This window comes from Ailuropoda melanoleuca, chromosome 1, assembly GCF_002007445.2.
Source record: "Ailuropoda melanoleuca isolate Jingjing chromosome 1, ASM200744v2, whole genome shotgun sequence".
NCBI classification, from domain to species: Eukaryota; Metazoa; Chordata; class Mammalia; order Carnivora; family Ursidae; genus Ailuropoda; species Ailuropoda melanoleuca.
Window position 1 is genome coordinate 32,756,437 of NC_048218.1, and position 6,973 is coordinate 32,763,409.

A 6,973-nucleotide genomic window follows, 5' to 3' on the forward strand; every position below is an offset into this window, starting at 1 on the left:
GAGTACCTGGCATAAAGCAGGAACTCAACACAATTTTGTGAGTGAATGAATAAAGGCACTGTCAGGAATTTAAAGGTAAATAAGACATAATATTTCACCTTCAGGATTTATAAACTAGAACCTAAATAAACATATACACACTTATCATGAAATGATAATGTCACGTAGTTGTTATAATTGTTAACTGAAGTACATAGAAAGCACAATGGAGAGACCTATGGCTTTCCACCATAATTTCTACTATTATATTTCAAGTACTGAACACATCATTCACTTTGAAATATTTATTCTTCCCTGTGCTTGTCACAAACTCTTCTGTGTGTGTCACTGCCCAAACTCTTCCTTGTATTATTATCCTTACTTTCTATAAAAGACTATCATACACTCTGAACTCTCTGAAACTGAACTCAAATGATTCTTCATATACTACACCATCCCCAAACTCTTCAAACAGAAAAGCTGGTAAAAAAGAAATATATGACCTCTTTGGACTTCAAAAATAATTTATTAATTGTTTTCTAATGAAAGAGAGATACAGTTAAATATAGTACATAGTGGAATATGTCTGTAAGAAAATGAAGTATTTGTCAATAATATCTTATTTCTCATAGTACTTCATAGTTTAAAACTGAAAAAAGGACCAAAAAAGTGAAAAGGATGAATATTTATCAGAAAAAATTTTTAAAGAAGTTATATCTTGTAATATGTCATATTTTCACTATTATAGTAGGCATTTATTTTGGTTCCTTATAAACATTGGCTGAATATGTATTAAATACCAGGCACTCATGTTACACACTGGAATTATAGATAAAATGCCTTCCCCAGAAATGTTTTCATGAGACTAAGAGTTTTCCTAAGACTAGTGATAGGTTGGTATTAAAGATCAAGATAATTACTCTCAAGAAACATTAAGGTGCATATTTGATAAGAAATAGAATATGCTAAGAAAAATATCTGGACACCAATTGGTCTTGACTTCTAACTCCAAATCCTAGAAAGCTACTCCATTAATGCATATGAGATATTTGTACTCTCCTTTGAAAGAAGAGTTAATGACTATCTTTTTAAAAATCTTAAAAGGAAAAAAAAAAGGTAAACATAAAGGCCACTAAAATAAATATACTTTAAATATAAAAAAGTTGATACCGACCATATAAAAATGATCATGTGTTCCAAATAAAGTTTAAGTAGTTTTATTTTTTAATATCTAAGGATATCTTATGACTATTCCAAAAGGGGGAGAAAACCTCAGTCAAAAAATACTTTTAATTAATATTGCAAATAGAACCATGGGAAATGGTAGATATATTCTAGGAAAAAAAGTCTTCAATTTTAGTAACTGCCATTATAAATAAATTTAAATTTCTACTATAGGACTTTATATAAATTACATTGCTTATTTGTTACATCACATTCTTTTCTTAAAAAAAAAGTTCATGAGGATCAATTTCACATTTTGAAGAGACTCCCACTAGACAGAAAAGTGAGGTACTGAAATTGAAGTAGTTTTCAATTTAAGTAGAATAAATTGAAGACACATCTTGTTAAAAAAAATCTAAAACCAAGTAATATAAAGTAGGCTAAAGTCTCAAAGTTTCATTGGTAGAAACACTGATAATCAGACAAGGGCTCCCTAGATGATGAAACTATTTTACTTGAAACGAACGGAAAGATCAATGTAACAATTTTAAGTTTCATGTATTAAATAATTGCTTCTTTTTTTCCAGTACCCACTTTTGATTTGTACTATCATTAATTGTTTGTAGTAACTTTTCATTTATACTGTTTCTGCTTTGAATTGTCATAAATATAACTGACATAGTTTTTTGATCTTTGACAGATAAAATAAATTCATATAAAAGACAAAATAAAAGTTTCAAATACACTCTGACATTAAAAGATACTTGGCACATAAAGTAATTAGCACAAGTATTAGCAAGATTTATAAGGTATGACCAAATGTAGGCAGGAAGACAGTGTAGAATAATATAGGTTTATCAAAATATTATTATAATTGTGTTTTTAAAAAATCTGTATAACTATTTATTCCAGAAATTAAGGGTCCATTGCTCTGTTCCCAGAATATATTTAGAAGACAAAATGTCTAAAGAAAGGAGCTGTTCTCTATTCAAAGATAAACAAGGAAATCATTCCATCTAGTTGAAGATTCAGGGTTTTGATAAAAGATGGATAGTAAAAAGTCTATAATAATAAATACCACAGGAAGGAGACCGTCACTACTGCATTTCATTCCCATGAACTAAATGCCACCAATGCGCCAATACAACTGAACTCTGACTCTTTTAACGATATTCTTGCTATTTTCATATGCCAGCCACTACACTTTGTACAGAACAGTTTTAACATACCAAATTCAATTTTAATAATAATTTCTAGTAAGAGGACTCAGAAAACCAGAGGGATTTTAGAACTAAATCTAAATTAGCATAAGCATTTAACAAACTTCTTAATTTATCACATTTATCACCAAGGGGGGAATTGTCAATTATGCATATACCGAATTATATCATTACAGTGCAGCTTTGGGACAGTTAATCATGAACCTTCAGTAATCATGAATAACCAGTGAACATTTGGCAATCCAAGAGCAATAACGTAAACAAGAAAGGTAATCGTATCTGAACAAGAGAGACTTCAGAGAAGCTCGCAGGCAGTGAGCCATGCCATCTCTTATGATTAAACCAGAAAAGAAAAAATAAATAAATAAAAAAACAGACACACATTAATATTCAATTCTTTTGTCCGGTGAAGGTCTCACGGCGGAAGGACCTGTCCGCTGATTAGGATATTTTACTTTCTAACCACTGGCATTTTCTTTTGTAACAATGGAATGATGACAAGTAATTAGTGCACACTATTCTCTAAATAAGAAAACACTGCATTCTAAATAATGTGCCACCCATACAAGATAGCTGCTCTAGAGTCAGGGTATAATTTCAGTTAAGCAATTATTGACATCATGAGATTCATCATTCAAATATTGTATGCTGACAAAATGTTCTATATTAAAGGGGGTCAGAGGGTAGAGATCATCATGGCTTTACCTCAGCTACTGTTATGGAATCTGGATACAACGTGTGAATCAAATGATTTGCCAACATGAGATAAATCAAGGCATCTTCATCTACCTGAAGTCCAAAATATTCATGGTAATCACCTGAAAAACCTTGACCTAGGGAACAGAAAATCAATATGGATGTTAACAAGCAAGCCTTAACTTAGCACAAATGCCCCCACCAATTAGTTTATTGAGAACAGTTTTGTTATCATAGCAAAGTGTAATGAGCCTCAATATCATGTAATATTATCATCAGCAAATATATGTTCTACCTGAGAAAAGTACTCCATAGCAAACATTTGGAATTCAGACAACCCTGCAATTTAATTTTTGTTTTTCAAAAGCAAACAAAGTACTTTAATTGAAAATTTTAATTAATTTTAACATAATTTTAAAGCAAAAAAATGAAATGATACCAAATTCTAGATTTCAATGTTTACATTTTTTTCTCATGTCAAGAGGTGTTAATGTTAGTTAGTTCCTATTAGAACCCTTTGAAGTAAAGAAAAGCAAATATGAAAACCATCATAACATTGAGACACAGTGTTTATATTATTTTAAATATGTGCTCCATTTTACACAATACAGAGTTCCTGAGACAAAAGATTTTAATATCCTCCAATTTTCTTCTACCTTCTCTTCCCCACATCCTAATTTTGATTGCTTATGGTACATAGCACTTACTTCTGATTCCTTGAATTGTTTATTCATTTGCAATTAAATCAAATTAGTGTCCAACACGTGCCTTTTCCCTCTGCTTCCCTATATCAAGCTTTTTATTTTGACTCACTTTTTTTTTCAGTTTGCTAGATCCCATCACTAAATGATATTTTCAAATATAATTATGGAAGTTTTATTCCTCAAGCTCTTTCAATTAAATACCTGAATGGCAATTCAATTATCAAATTCTTGAGTCAAATTTTGTTTCCCTAAGAATTTTTTAGACAATGCTGTTGGCAACAGAAAAGTATGAGTTCAGCCACTGTTTCCATCCACACAGGTAAATTGCTTTTTCTTTCTGTCACCTGCTGAACTTCTCTTTCTCACTCAATTTTTATAAATTGAACACTTAGTGTTTTGATGTTAATTGCTTTATCTTTTTTTTTTTTTTTCAGTTCATTTCCCTAACTCCACAATTCCTTGGAAAATACCAAGCCCTCAGCAGAGAGAAGTTCTACAGGGGAATACAGGTATTGTAATCTAGGAGAGGCTCTTTCTTGACCTTTGCCATGCTTCCCTTCTTCATCCCTTCAGTCAGTTTCTCTCCAAACTGGAGGATACCAGTGCAACCTGTCATGTTTTATAGACACAACGTCTTTCCTAGGGACATTTCATGTGGGCAGCACCATGATTAAGAGCAGATTGCAGGATGCTTTGAATATAGCTTCTTTCCCTGGCAGCCGCTTTTCAAGAGTTATAGTTATGTCCCTTTTTCAGATTTGTTGTTGCTGGTAAATATTTGGCCATTAAAAAATAATAATTATTCACCATATTATCTACTGAGGAATTAGGATTCTGTGATCCCACTTCTTTGAACAATTTTTAAACTGAAGATCTCTGATCAATGTTTTTAATTACAAATTAATTTCTAATTTAATTTTAATTGTGAACGTCTATACTTAAAATATACACATTTTCATCAGTGTTTAATATGCAAAGAGACCTACACATTCACAAAGATTCTCTCTCTCTCTCTCTCTTTTTTTTTTGTTATTTATTTCTCATTATAATTGCTGCCACGTTCACATCCTATGGGTGCTTTGATAAATGGTTAGCTTACAAACATTTTGTTTCTTTGGCTAGGACTTCCAGTACTGTGTTGAATAAAACTGGTGAGAGCAGACATCCTTGTCTAGTTCCTGTTCTTACAGGAAAAGCTCTCAGTTTTTCATCATTTTCACTATTTGCAGATTACATGATACTATATACAGAAAATCCTAAAGATTCTACCAAAAACTATTAGAACTGATACATGGATTTAGTAAAACTGCAAGATACAAAACTAATATGCAGAAATCTGTTGAGTTTCTATACACTAATATGAAGTAACAGAGAAATTAAGAAAACAATCCCATTTACTGTTGCACCAACAAGAATAAAATACCTAGGAATGAACTTGATCAAGGAGGTGAAATACCTGTACTCTGAAAGCTAGAAAACACTGATGGGAGAAATTAAAGATGATACAAACAAAGTGAAAGCTATTTCATGCTGATTAACTGGTAGAACCAGTATTGTGAAAATGTCTATACTGTCCAAAGCTATCTACAGATTCAAAGAAATTCCTATCAAAATATCAACAGCAGTTTTCACAGAACTAGAACATAAATCCTAAATTTGCACAAAACCACGAAATACCCCATATGGCCAAAGCAATCTTGAAAAAGGAAAACAAAACTGGAGGTATCATGATCTCACATTTCCAGATCTAGCACAAAGCTGTAGTAATTAAAACACAATAGTACTGGCACAAAAATAGACACATAGATCAATGGAAGAGAATACAGAGCCCAAAAATAAACCCACACTTTTATGGTCAATTAATCTATGACAAAGAAGGCAAGAATATACAGTGGGAAAAAGATAGCCTCTTTAACAAATGGTGCTGGTAAAACTGGACAGCTATATGCAAAAAATGAAACTGGACCCCTTTCTTAGACCATACACAAAAATAGACTCAAAATAGATTAAAGTTAAATGTGAGACGTGAAGCCATAAAATTTCTAGAAGAAAACATAGGCAGTAATCTCTTTGACATCACCCAGACATTTTTCTAGATAGGTCTTCTTTGGCAAGGGAAACAAAAGCAAAATTAAACTACTGGGGCTCTGCCAAAATAAAAGGCTTTTGCACAGTGAAGGAAATCATTAACAAAACAAAAAGGCAACCTATTGAATGGGAGAAGATATATGCAAATGATGTATCTGATAAGAAGTTAATATCCAAAATATATAAAGAACTTATACAGCTCAACATCAAAAAACCAAATAATCCAATTAAAAATGGGCTGAGGATATGAATAAATATTATTTCGAAGAAAACATACTGACAGCCAGCAGACACATGAAAAGATGGTCAACCTCACTAATCATCAAGGAAATACCAATCAAAACCACAATGAGATATCACCTCTTACCCCTCAGAATGGCTAAAATAAAAAAACACAAGAAATAACAAGTGTTAGCAAGTGGTGGAGAAAAAGGAAACTTTGTACACTGTTGGTAGGAATATAAATTGGTGCAGCCACTGTGGAAAAGAGTATGGAGGACCCCTCCAAAATTAAAAATAGAACTACCATATGATCCAGCAATTCCACAAATAGGTATTTACCCAAAGAATACCCAAAGAACACTAATTCAAAAAGATACATGCACCCCTATGTTTATTGCAGCATTATTTGTAATAACCAAGATATGGAAGCAACCCAGTTGTCCATCCAGAGACGAATAGATAAAGAAGTTGTGATTATATATATGTATATGTGTGTGTATATATATACACACACACATATATAATGGAATATTACTCAGCCATAAAAAAGAATGACATCTTGCCATGTGTAACAACATGGATGGGTCTAAAGAGTATAATGCTAAGTGAAATAAGTCAGTCAGAGAAAGGTAAATACCATATGACTTCACTCATATGTGCAATTTAAGAAACAAATCAAGTGAGCAAAGAAAGAAGAGACAAACGAAAAACCAGACTCTTAAATATACAGAACAAACTGATGGTTGCCAGAGGGGAGGTGGGTGTGGAGATGGGTGAAATTGGTGAAGGGGATTAAGTATACACTTATTGTGATAAGCAATGAGTAATGTACAGAATGGTGGAATCTTTATTTTGTATACTTGAAACTAACACTGTATGCTATATTTGAATAGAAAAAAA

At 32.0% G+C, this 6,973-nt stretch overlaps 1 protein-coding gene across 1 annotated transcript in view; it reads right to left on the reverse strand.

Moving 5' to 3' along the window:
• Positions 1 to 6,973, reverse strand: part of GBE1 (1,4-alpha-glucan branching enzyme 1) — a 276,317-nt gene that overhangs the window by 77,259 nt on the left and 192,085 nt on the right. The gene's annotated exons all lie outside the window — the stretch shown is intronic.